Source organism: Triticum aestivum, chromosome 5D, assembly GCF_018294505.1.
Source record: "Triticum aestivum cultivar Chinese Spring chromosome 5D, IWGSC CS RefSeq v2.1, whole genome shotgun sequence".
In the NCBI taxonomy this organism is placed as follows: Eukaryota; Viridiplantae; Streptophyta; class Magnoliopsida; order Poales; family Poaceae; genus Triticum; species Triticum aestivum.
In genome coordinates this window covers 209573170-209587700 of record NC_057808.1, presented here as the reverse complement: position 1 = coordinate 209587700, position 14531 = coordinate 209573170, and positions in this window count along the sequence as shown.

Here is a 14531-nt window from a genome sequence, read left to right as displayed (position 1 = left end):
GCAACCTTCTGTACCCGTGAGATCCCATCTTGGGGCCTTTCCGGCATCGTGTCGGAGGGGGAATCGATCACGGAGGGCTTCTACATCAACACCATTGCTTCTTCGAAGAAGCGTGAGTAGTTTACTTCAGACCTACGGGTCCATAGCTAGTAGCTAGATGGCTTCTTCTCTCCCTTTGATTCTCAATACAAAGTTCTCCTCGATGTTCTTGGAGACCTATTCGATGTAATACTCTTTTGTAGTGTGTTTGGCGAGATCGGATGAATTGTGGATTTATGATCAGATTATCTATGAATATTATTTGAATCTCCTCTGAATTCTTATATGCATGATTTGATATCTTTGCAAGTCTCTTCGAACTATCGATTTGGTTTGGCCAACTAGATTGGTTTTTCTTGCAATGGGAGAAGTGCTTAGCTTTGGGTTCAATCTTGCGGTGTCCTTTCCCAGTGACAGTAGGGGCAGCAAGGCACGTATTGTATTGTTTCCCTCAAGGATAAAAAGATGGGGTTTTCATCATATTGCTTGAGTTAATTCCTCTACATCATGTCAGCTTGCCTAATGCGTTACTCCGTTCTTATGAACTTAATACTCTAGATGCATGCTAGATAGCGGTCGATGTGTGGAGTAATAGTAGTAGATGCAGAATCGTTTCGGTCTACTTGACACGGACGTGATGCCTATATTCATGATCATTGCCTTAGATATTGTCATAACTTTGCGCTTTTCTATCAATTGCTCGGCAGTAATTTGTTCACCCACCGTAATAATTTCTAACTTGCGAGAAGCCTCTAGTGAAACCTATGGCCCCCGGGTCTATTTTACATCATATAAGTTTCCGATCTACAATTCTAGTTTCCTATTTACTTTCTTTTGCAATCTTTACTTTCCATTCCATAAACCAAAAATATTACTTTACCGTTTATCCATCTCTACTAGATCTCACTTTGCAAATAACCGTGAAGGGATTGACAACCCCTTTGTCGCGTTGGTTGCAAGTTGGTGTTTGTTTGTGCAGGTATTCGGTGGCTTGTTGTTTAGTCTCCTACTGGATTGATACCTTGGTTCTCAAAACTGAGGGAAATACTTACGCTCCTTTGGTGCATCACCCTTTCCCCTTCAAGGGAAAAACCAACGCAAGCTCGAGAGGTAGCAAGAAGGATTTCTGGCGCCGTTGCTGGGGAGATCTACGCCAAGTCAAGACATACCAAGTACCCATCATAAACTCTCATCCCTCGCACGACATTATTCGCCATTCACCTCTCGTTTTCCTCTCCCCCACTTCTAAAACGATTTTCGAAAAGATTCGCCTTTTCTTCGCCCCTCTTCCGTTCGCCTTTTCGTTTGCCTTGATGTCTTATTTGGCTCATTTGCTTATTTGGTTGGAATAATTATGTATTTATTGCAAATCAGAGAACCTAAGATTTATGGATCCTCATCCGCGTGCTAATATTTTTAAGAGATCCAATTATGATGAACCAATTTCTAGTGGGTTTTGTGCACTAGATTATCTTTGTGAAGTTTTGCTTGAAATCCGTGAATCTGAAAATTGTGATGAAGTGCTTTATGAAGTGATTCACGATAGATCTTTGAATAAAAAGCATGATTGCAATGATGTTATTATAAATTCTATTAATGTCAATTGTGCTAATAATATGCAAAATCCTAAGCTTGGGATGCTAGTTTTGCTATGTCCACTACTTGTTGCAATGATCATGATTGGGGTGATTCTTCTTATGATCTTGGAAATTTATTTAAGCCCCATGATGAATATGAGATTGATAATAAGGTTTGCAATAATATTGAAAGTGGGTTTGGAAGAGCGTCAACTTTAGATCCCACATATTTGGATAATGTTCAATCTTATGAAGTTTTTGATAAAAGTGGGTTCGGAGAGGTCATGACTTTAGTTGATGTAACCCCACTATTTTGGAAGAGTGTCAACTTTGCATGCATGTGGATCATGTTGAGAATATTTTATATGATAGCTATATTGTTGAATTTGATTATGATCCCACATGTAATTATTATGAGAGGGGAAATATGGTTGTAGAGATTTTCATGTTGCTAAATTACCTCTCGTTATGTTGAGATTGCTACTGTTTTTTTCTCTTCCTTGCATATGCTAATTTTTGCTTACTATGATAATTTGTTTGCCTATAAGATGCCTATGCATAGGAAGTATATTAGACTTAGATGTGTTATTCACATGCTATATGATGCTCTCTTTGTGTTTAAATTCTTGTCTTTCATGTGAGCATCATCGAAATTATCAATGCCTAGCTAAAAGCCTTTAAAGAAAAGGGGCGCTTGTTGGGAGGCAACCCAATTTTAATTTTGTTCTTGATTTTTAGGTCCTGTTTTTCTTTGAATAAATCATCTAGCCTCTGGTTATATGTGGTTTTGTGCTTAAATTAATGTTTGTGCCAAGTAAGACCTATGGGATAACCTACGGTGATAGTTAATTTGATCTTGCTGAAAAACAGAAAATTTTGCGCTCAGGAAAAAATTCTCATTTTTAGCTAGAGAGTGATTTTTATTTGAGTCTTTATGAAGAATATTAATAGACAAATTGTCTGGGACTTCCTATTTTCTCAGGATTGTTGGAGTTACAGAAGTATTCGAAATATTCAGATTGTTATAGACTATTCTGTTTTTGACAGATTCTGTTTTTCGCGTGTTGTTTGCTTATTTTGATGCATCTATGGCTAGTATCGGGAGGGGGGTATGAACCATGGAAAAGTTGGAATACAGTAGATATTACACCAGTATAAATAAAGAATGATTTCACAACAGTACCAAAAGTGGTGATTTATTTTCTTATACTAACGGAGCTTACGAGATTTTTTGTTGGAGTTCTGTGTTGTGAAGTTTTCAAGTTTTGGGTAGGGGTTTTATGGACTATCGAATAAGGAGTGGCAAGAGCCTAAGCTTGGGGATTCCCAAGGCACCCCAAGGAAATATTCAAGGATCTCAAAAAGCCTAAGCTTGGGGATGCCCCGGGAAGGCATCCCCTCTTTCGTCTTTGTCTATCAGTAACTTTACTTGAGGCAATATTTTTATTCACCACATGATATGTGTTTTGCTTGGAGCTTCTTGTATGATTTGAGTCTTTCCTTTTTAGTTTGCCACAATCATCCTTGATGTACACAACTTTTCAGAGAGACACGCATGAATCGTGATTTATTAGAATGCTCCATATGCTTCACTTGTATCTTTTGAGCTAGGCAAAATTTGCTCTAGTGCTTCACTTATATCTTTTTAGAGCACGGTGGTGGTTTTATTATATAGAAATTGATGAACTCTCGTACTTCACTTATATTATTTTGAGAGTCTCTAAACAGCATGGTAATTTGCGTTGGTTATAAAATTAGTCCTAATATGATAGGCATCCAAGAGGGATATAATGAAAACTTTCATATAAAGTGCATTGAATACTATGACAAGTTTGATTCCTTATGATTATTTTGAGATATGAAGATGGTGATATTAGAGTCATGCTAGTAAGTAGTTGTGAATTTGAGAAATACTTGTGTTAAAGTTTGTGAGTCCCATAGCATGCACGTATGGTGAACCGTTATGTGATGAAGTCGGAACATGATTTATTTTTTGATTGTCTTCCTTATGAGTGGCGGTCGAGGACGAGCGATGGTCTTTTCCTACCAATCTATCCCCCTAGGAGCATGCGCGTAGTACTTTGTTTCGATGACTAATAGATTTTTGCAATAAGTATGTGAGTTCTTTATCACTAATGTTGAGTCCATGGCTTATACGCACTCTCACCATTCCGCCATTGCTAGCCTCTCTAGTACCGCACAACTTTCGCCGGTACCATAAACCCACCACATATCCTTCCTCAAAACAGCCACCATACCTACCTATTATGGCATTTCCATAGCCATTCTGATATATATTGCCATGCAACTTTCCACCATTCTGTTTATTATGACACACTCCATCATTGTCATATTTCTTTGCATGATCATGTAGTTGACATCATATTTGTGGCAAAGCCACCATTCATAATTTTCTATACATGTCTCTCTTGATTCATTGCACTTCCCGGTACACAACCGGAGGCATTCACATAGAGTCATATTTTGTTCTAAATATCGAGTTGTAATTCTTGACTTGTAAGTAAATAAAAGTGTAATGATCTTCATTATTAGAGCATTGTCCCATGTGAGGAAACGATGATGGAGACTATGATTCCCACAAGTCGGGATGAGACTTCGGACGAAAACTAAAAAAATAAAATAGAGGCCAACAAAATGAGGGAAGGCCCAAATAAAAAAATGAGAGAAAAGAGAGAAGGGACAATGTTACTATCCTTTTTGCCACACTTGTGCTTCAAAGTAGCACCATGATCTTCATGATAGAGAGTCTCCTATGATATCACTTTCATATACTAGTGGGAATATTTCATTATAGAACTTGGCTTGCATATTCCTATGTATAGAACTTTTCATTGTACAACCACCGTCTATTCCACCTATAGTCCTATGTCCATGGCTCACGCTCATGTATTGCGTGAAAGTTGAAAAAGTTTGAGAACATCAAAAGTATGAAACAATTGCTTGGCCTTTCATCGGGGTTGTGCATGATTTAAATATTTTGTGTGATGAAGATGGAGCATAGCCAAACTATATGATTTTCAAGGGATAAGCTTTCTTTGGCCATGTTATTTTGAGAAGACATAATTATTTTGTTAGTATGCTTGAAGTATTATTGTTTTTATGTCAATATTAAACTTTTGTTTTGAATCATACGGATCTGAACATTCATGCCGATAGGTAGCATTCCACATCAAAAATTCCGTTTTTATCATTACCTACTCGAGGATGAGCAGGAATTAAGCTTGGGGATGCTTGATACGTCTCCAACGTATCCATAATTTTTAATTGTTCCATGTTATTATATTATCTGTTCTGGATGTTTTATATGCATTAATATGCTATTTTATATGATTTTTGGGACTAACCTATTAACCTAGAGCCCAGTGCCAGTTTCTGTTTTTTCCTTGCTTTAGAGTTTCACAGAAAAGGAATACCAAACGGAGTCCAAACGGAATAAAACTTTCGCGATTATTTTTCTTGGACCAGAAGACACCCAGGAGACTTGGATTGCAAGTCAGAGGAGCCTCGAGGTGGCCACAAGGGTGGAGGGCGCGCCCAGGGGGTGGGGCGCGCCCCCAACCTTGTGGGGCCCTCGTAGGTCTCCTGACCTAATTCTTACTCCTATATATACTCTTATACCCCAAAAACATCCAGGGCAGCCACGAAACCACTTTTCCACCGCCGTAACCTTCTGCACCCGTGAGATCCCATCTTGGGGCCTTTTCTGGCATCCTACCGGAGGGGGAATCGATCACGGAGGGCTTCTACATCAACACCATTGCCTCTCCAATGAAGTGTGAATACTTCATTTCAGACCTACGGGTCCATAGCTAGTAGCTAGATGGCTTCTTCTCTCTCTTTGATTCTCAATACAAAGTTCTCCTCGATGTTCTTGGAGACCTATTCGATGTAATACTCTTTTGCGGTGTGTTTGCCGAGATCTGATGAATTGGTGGATTTATGATCAACTTATCTATGAATATTATTTGAATCTCCTCTAAATTCTTATATGCATGATTTGAAAACTTTGCAAGTCTCTTCGAACTATCGATTTGGTTTGGCCAACTAGATTGGTTTTTCTTGCAATGGGAGAAGTGCTTAGCTTTGGGTTCAATCTTGCGGTGTCCTTTCCCAGTGACAGTAGGGGTAGCAAGGCACGTATTGTATTGTTGCCATCGAGGATAAAAAGATGGGTTTTCATCATATTGCTTGAGTTAATTCCAATACATCATGTCATCTTGCCTAATGCGTTACTCTGTTCTTATGAACTTAATACTCTAGATGCATGCTGGATAGCGGTCGATGTGTGGAGTAATAGTAGTAGATGCAGAGCCATTTCAGTCTACTTGACACGGACGTGATGCCTATATTCATGATCATTGCCTTAGATATCGTCATAACTTTGCGCTTTTCTATCTATTGCTCGGCAGTAATTTGTTCACCCACCGTAATAATTTCTGTCTTGAGAGAAGCCTCTAGTGAAACCTATGGCCCCCGAGTCTATTTTACATCATATAAGTTTCCAATCTACAATTCTAGTTTCATATTTACTTTATTTTGCAATCTTTAATTTCCGTTCCATAAACCAAAAATATTAATTAACCATTTATCCATCTCTATCTGATCTCACTTCGCGAATAACCGTGAAGGGATTGACAACCCCTTTGTCGCGTTGGTTGCAAGTTGATGTTTGTTTGTGCAGGTATTCGGTGGCTTGTTGCGTAGTCTCCTAGTGGATTGATACCTTGGTTCTCAAAACTGAGTGTAATACTTATGCTCCTTTGTTGCATCACCCTTTCCTCTTCAAGGGAAAAACCAACGCAAGCTCAAGAGGTAGCAGTATGCTTGAAGTATTATTGTTTTTATGTCAATATTAAACTTTTGTTTTGAATTGTACGGATCTGAACATTCATGCCACAATAAAGAGAATTACATGGATAAATATGTTAGGTAGCATTCCACATCAAAAATTCTGTTTTTATCATTTACCTACTCGAGGACGAGCAGGAATTAAGCTTGGGGATGCCTGATACGTCTCCAACGTATCTATAATTTTTAATTGTTCCATGCTATTATATTATCTGTTTTGGTTGTTTTGTATGCATTAATATGCTATTTTATATGATTGTTGGGACTAACCTATTAACCTAGAGCCCAGTGTCAATTCCTGTTTTTTCCTTGTTTTAGAGTTTCGCAGAAAAGGAATTTCAAACGGAGTCCAAACGGAATGAAACTTTCAGGATGATTTTTCTTGGACCAGAGACATCCAGAGGGCTTGGAGTGCACGTCAGGAAAGCCAGGAGGTGGCCACAGGGTCGGAGGGCGCGCCCAGGGGTGTAGGGCGCGCCCCCCACCTTTGTGGGGCCCTCATGACTCCACCGACCTATTTCTTCCGCATATATATTCTCAAATATCCCAAAACCTACCGGGGGAGCCACGAAACCACTTCTCCACCGCCGCAACCTTCTGTATCCGTGAGATCCCATCTAGGGTACTACGGATCTGAATCATCCTGTCAGGTTCCAATCTATCCCGGTCTTTTTTAGCATGTCCAAAGTAGCTCCCTGCTAAATCCGTCCTGAATGACCCCCTCCCCCCAAGGAAAGCGATCAGCCGCTGGATCCGGAGCATGACTCCAGACTCCAGCAACCCGAGTTCGACTCTGAGTTTTGCGCCACCGAGAAGTACCAAAAGCTGAGTTGTGTACATGGGCACACTACCGCTCGACGTGTATGCACGGAGGGATTCGACATTGGCAGACGGTTTCTCAGTTGCCCCTTTAGAGGTTAGTGCTAAGTTCATCATTTTAGTTGAGTTAATGCCACCGCTCATCCTGAATACTATTTAACATTGGCAGGGATATGAGGCTTGTGCCTTTGTTAACTGGCTAGATGAAGAATTATCACCAAGCTCGCAGAAGATAACCTAAAGCTGAAGAAGAAACTGATTGATCTGGCGTGTACAATCAGTATGATGAAGCAAGAAAGAATCAATCACAGGCAACAGATGAAAGCAAGAGACAAGAAGCAACTAGCATGTGTAGTTGTGGTTGTCGCATTAGCCATGTTCTATGCGCTGTTTGCAATGATGATTAGGGGTTTTGTTTGACAGTATTGCTAAAGCACATCTAGATGTGCTCTAAGTAATGCACATCTAGGTCCTACGCCAATGATGTTACACGAAGATTCGTGCAAATATTTTCCTTTGTCTTTTTTCTTTTCCTTTGTAGTTTGATTATTATTGGCTTCATTAATAAGAAGAGCTCAATGTATTGCTTGCCAACTGTCCTACTCCATTCGTACCGGTGCATAAGTCACATTACGAAAACCAAATAATCCCAAAACTCGTTCCTTGTTTTTTGTCCTGAAAAAAGAAATAAGCCAATAGGAGTCCTGGTGCATGTATGCATTCAATGACTTCAGACTACTTTGCTAAAAAAATGACTTCAGACTACTTAGCATAACGTGCAATGGTCAATTCTCTGGACGCAATGGTATTGATTACCAAATAATCATCAAGTTCTCTCGTTTTTGCCCACCTAGGTCGCCGGTATGGAGGGAGTAGTACTATGAAAAATGCTTGTTTCATATTTGGACGCTCTAACGCGTGTGCGTAATTATCACACTGAGAACTACGCAACCCCAGGAATTTGGAGTGACTGGGTACAAATAATTACGGTTGATTATATCAGCGGTTAGATAATACGTCAATCCCCTGCTTCAATTGACATTCCTCTTCTCCATACCCCGCTTAAGTGTCCACCATCTTCATCGTCCCTGGCCGGCCGCGCTACACACTTGCACACACTCTGCAATCTCGCTTTCTCGCGGTTTATATACGTACCGCAGCCATGTAGAGCGACAATGAGGATGACAGTTCCGCCAGTAGTCTGGCGCCTGATGATATGTCAACACCAGAATCATCCCGCTAGTCTTCCATGAATCCGGCGTTGAGTCTAGACCTCGATTTTATCCTGATCATGGAAGGGACGCCGCCTCCGGAGTCGTCAAATGACAACCAAATGGACGAGGAGCCGTCGGGGGACGAAGAAGAGGACGACGATGATGATGAGGAGGAATGGTCAAACGAGGAGGAGGAGAACGACGACAGACGATGGCGGCGGCGATGAAAAGCCAATGGTCGGTGGCAAGAAGCGTCCTCGCCAAGACGATGTCGCGGGGCCATCCAACAACAACAAGAAGAAGAAGGACTAAATTAAGTAGACTACATATATCTCTGTTTCCGTTCGCTCATATTAATTTGTTATCTCTGTTTCCCCTGTCAATCTCATTGCAGACGGTTAGTAATACGTATTCGACAGAGATCTTTTACATTATCGCCCATAGGTTGGATTCTTGAATTGTGTGCCCTGTCGAGCACACAATTCACAATAAAAGACCGTGTGGGTTGTCTATAATGATCGCACACAATTCTGATTACCGACCTGTTTGCCGGGTATCACACACATCTTGTTACGTCGAATCATTTGTGTTCAACCCGTTCATCGCAAACGGTTCATCAAAGGGAACTATATGCTGTATATCACACACACCTTGATCTGGCTGCCCGTTTTTGTTGTTCTATCTCACCGCAAATAGTTCGTATGGATCAACCATATGCCTCGCATCGCACACGCAACTAAAATATGAACCATGTTTGATGTATCAGCCATCGCAAACGTTTTGCATCTTTTTTGATGGTTTTTTACATCACCATTTGTGATTAATGCATCGCATATAGTTTCGTCGAAGGGTCTCTGATTGTAGTGTCGCGTTAACAGCATCCTACGGTAGTGACCAGTCTTCTGGTTTTTCGCTTCGGTAGCAGCCAGCTGCGCCCTCAGTCGATCAAGCTCTTGGGCTTGTTGGTCATTCTTCTCTTTTAGCGCAGTGACCTCCTCCTTACACCGAGTTAGAACAAGATGATCGGCTGTCGTTGCGATTTGGCCTACAATTCATCCTCTCGGGCCTGCTTCAGGTCCTTCTTGAAGGAAATATGCCCTAGAGGTAATAATAAAGTTGTTATTTTATATTTCCTTATTCATGATAAAGGTTTATTATTCATGCTAGAATTGTATTGATCAGAAACTTAAATACATGTGTGAATACATAAACAAATACCGTGTCCCTAGTAAGCCTCTACTAGACTAGCTCGTTGATCAAAGATGCACTACAAAAAATACACTTCCGTGATGATACGTGTTTGTCGTAGTAAATCACATTTTCTGTCATGCATGTACATCCATGACGATTTTATGACAGAATCAAGATATTCATACATGTGTTGTCGTAGAAGTGTTCCATGACATTACCAAAATTATCATCACGGAAGTGTCCACTTCCATGATAATAAATGGCGCGTCATGGAAGTGTTTTCGTCAAGGGTAACCGACACATGGCATCCACCATAATAGGTCGTCGTTAAGCTATCGGGTCCAGTTTTGGATCTGATAATCCATTAACAGCCCGGACCAATGGGGATTTTCCACGTGTAAAATTCTCATTGGCCGAAGGAAACATGTGTTGGCTCACCGTTGGGACAGATGCCATCCACTCATTGGACAGGAGGCGCCTATGAAACGTTGACACACGGCATGGCCCAACAGAGGCCCATTCCAATGAAAAGGCTGGCCCATTTGACTTGGTCAAAAGGTAACGTGCCGACCCATGGAAAGCCTGTTAACGGCTTGTTCGTATATAGCCCATTTACGGCCCACTAACTCACGGCCCGTTACGGCCTATCGGAATTATGCGAGTAGCTTCATCTGGGTCGTCCAATATGATTCCAACCCGTTGTAACCCGTTGTAACTTAGCTGTCTTATCAGCTTTGTTGGAGACCGACAAGGATGTCTCACTATCCTGAACCTTACCTGCCTTACTTCCTTTACCATTGCTTAATAAAGCACTCTTCCCCAATATTCTGTCAGCATTCTAAAAGAATAAACAAGCAGACAAATGATAGGTTTAGCATGTACTAGTATATGAAACTCATTTCGGTGAACCAATTCATTAGTAAGGTGGACAAGATTAAAGTATCAAGTCTTCTATTGCCAAGTAGTACATTATGAAAGCATCAAACAAACATATATCTATGTCCTATGGTCACTGCATTGTCTTGCCAAATCGAAATAGAGACACGGTTCAAATCATATCAGTTCAAGAGAAAGCAGCACTGAAAGAATACAAAGCGTGGGAAACTAGACGGCACAAAAAGATTTCAGATGGGTACCACGGGTCTACATGTACAACAACAACACTATTGGCTCTGTTGTGATGCTAGTAATGTGCGTGATATGAGAAGTCAACTGTATACACAATTGAAATTGAAACCAACAGAGCTATTTATAAGAGCAAACCTTTTAAAGAAACATGTGTAAACATACCTGTTGTTCCATTGGAGTTTCAATTGGATCCTTCAATTTAAAAATAAGTTTGTATGAGTAAATACAGTGATACAAGAGCAAAGCAGTATGCACGATAGCAATGGAATCTTAAATGAGAATACTTGTTCTTCAGGTTTAAGCACTTGTTCTACATGAACAGAGTACAGTAAGACGCAAGCATATTGTACTTACAAAAATGAGCTCATAGACCTTAACACATTCTTGGTTCGGGACCAGTACAGAACAAGGCGTTCCCAGTCATCGTCCAGTAAATGTGTCTCAGGAGAACGTAAGGGAATTTGATGAGTTTCTTTGCCAGTGAAGTATGTTTTCTTCAGGTAATTCTGATACTGCCACCAAGCATTCTTGAAGATAGCAGAGGTATTAGCACAGGTTACCTCATCCTGAGTTTCCAAATCGGTCCTTCTCTATAGAGAAAAATGAGAAAAAATGTTGTATTATAACCATCGTGGAGGTAGAATGTATGGGACAAAGGAAAGTAATTGCCATGAATAATATTACTTACACATAACTCCTGGACAAACACCTGCAACTGGCATTTTCCTTCATCTTCAGTATAATATTTCCATGATGGGAAGATACGCACATAGGATTTAACAACATCAAATGCGATAGATGCTAAACTATGAATGGCTGGTTGTGCTTCCTCCACAGGAGTAGGTGTACTAACCGGTGCAGTTGGGGTTCGCCATGGTAGTATTGGCGCTTTGGGCACTGGAGCTGCCTTACTAACTGCTCTTGTTTGGGAGCTCTGTGGTGGAGATGGTGATATGTCAACAGGAATTGGGTTACTATCTGCTGGGGTTGGGGTTAGATTGGGTGAAGCTGATTCTCTGTCCATTGCAGTAGGGGTACAATCTGTGAGAGTCTGGGTTATGTGTGGTAGGGCTGGTTCTCGTGCATGTACAACCGGGGTGCTATCTCCACCAAGAGGTAGCACTGTTTTATTTGAAGACCGTGTTTTTACTCTGCTAGATACTGCCATCACCCGCTCCAATTCAAATCGCTGATAAACAGGAAACATAGTTGAATGTAGAGACATTGTATGAGAGACAGATGCAATAGATAGTGTGGAAAAAAGAGGGCATGGAATATTTGACATGTATATTGTTTAACTAAAACGGATAGCATGACATAATTTCACATATATGATGTCTATCTAAATTGGATAGCATAGCATAACATAATTCAAAGATATGATGACTAACCAAATAGGATCGCATGACATAATTCACATACATGTTATCTAAGTAATCAGGATCGCATGATTTAATTCACATATGTGATTTATATGCTAAGCAGAGGGCATTCACATATATGATGTGTGAACTAAGAACATGGTGTTCAATATTGTGTATATGATGTCTAAACTATGCAATGCAAGACACCATATGCATGATATGAGCAGTATAACCGTGCCAAGTTAGAGCATACACCTCGGTGGGGGAATAGGACTGGTCATCTGTCTCTGAATCCATCTCTGACGAGCTATCGGGACCCAGCAACAGATCTGCTTCGACAGGTAGCACTGTCTGCTTTGAAGGCCTTGTTTTCACTCCAGATTTTTCCATCACCCACTCAAATGGTTGATTCACAGGAAGAGTAGTTTAATGTACAAACATTGTTGGCAAATGGAAATGTAATGAAGAAAAGGATAGGCAAGATATCATTCAAATATATGATGCCTGGTTAAATAGGATGGCATTGCACATTTCACATATATTATGGTTGGCTAAAAGACATGAGATTGCATAATTCCCATATATGATATAGAAACTAAACAGGTGGCATTACAAAACATGTCTAAACTAAGCAGATGACATATATGATGTCAAAAGTAGGCACTGCAAGGCAACATATGCATGATATGATTAACATCATCATGCCAAGTTAGAGCAAACACCTTGGGGGGTAAATAGGAGTCGCCTCAGAACAGATATCTTCCTCTAGATTACAATCTGGAGAGATGGGGGAGGGTTTGCCATTGAACCCACCATGGAGCGATGTCTGCATGACATTGTATTGCCGCGCAAAACTCTTCTCTTTTTCTCTACATGTTCAGCATCACTGTGTACAATATCGGACATGCATACAAAAAAAATATAGTGAGATTATGTAAGGAGAGCATGCAGAAATCTAGAGTGATGGTAACAACCAGTGGATGGATCCAAAAATAATGATAGCAGGCTGATGATTGCTTTAATTTAATAAAAAACAGATGATGATTGCTTTACTATTTGTTTCCCACCCAAGATGAACAACATAGGCATACCCTAGGTGAACCAGATATTACACAGAGATCCTATTCATTGCTGCCTCGATATGTGACCCATAACTAATTTATAACTCAAGTTTGAACATTAATTTGGACCTGACTTGGAGTCTAAGAGGTGAACAGGACAATAAAGTAGCAGATAATATTAAGCAATGCATAACATAAGCAGAAACAAAAGGGTGCGACCTCTCTTGTGGACCCGTGTACTCCTCAGGTTCATCTGCATGATTCTAAAAACACATGATAGGAAAAACACCGGAATAGGATAGGAATGCACATGGGAAACAGAGCATTTGTGAACACGGGATTTCTGTCAACTTGGGTGTTTGGTTCATAGGAATTGGAAGAGCAGAGGAATGCAAAGAAACATGGCCAAAATAAAGTGAAACCATATGAAAGCGTGTACAGTTAGAATGTTATTCTGCCACTAATGCACTTGGTCTTGTTTTCATGCATAGGATTTTGAAAAGTAGGTCCAGGTGGATGTTTTGCTCCACTCCTTTCAACAAAATGCATGAATAATTGAATAGTAGAGTGCCATAGGAAAATTTCCTATTGCTATGTTTTTCTGTTGAACAAAATAGTCCTAATGGATCGACATGAATGTAGAGTAATAAGTGATGCGACAAGTGTACAACCTCTTTGCCGTAGCCGTGTCGACCTCAGCATCATTGGGTTGATCGCTGAAGAAGTTGAGGCAGAGGTGGTTGTCGGAGGTGTGGAGGAAGATTTGAGGAATCTGTAGACGGCGTCCAGGGCACTGCTCTGTTGTGATGGATAGTTCCGTCGTTGGAGCAGCTCCGGCGAGCAGTAAGATGTCGAGGCTGAAGCAGCATAAGACAGACATCGTTAATCTCAAGTGGGATTCTAATAGCATCTCCAATAGATGATGTAAAATACATTACCAAAAATTGATAGATGTAAAATTTACATCACCAAAAACCACCGGACTACAATATATGAGGTAAAAATTGTTGACTCTGAACTTAACTGTCGAAACTGAAATTTATTGTGGAATTTGAATGTTACTGTCGAAACTGAACGCAATGGTAGCAGAGAGGCACTTCACATGTAGTTTATGGAGGGCCTGCAGTTCATCTTCAACCTGCACCCCCCTGAGCCGCCAGCCACCACTGGCCGAACCGCCAGGCCCCGCCGCCCGTGGGAGCGCCGCCTAGCCGCCCCGAAACCACTCCCCACCGCCAGTCCGCTGCCACCCCGGCCAGCCCTCTAGCC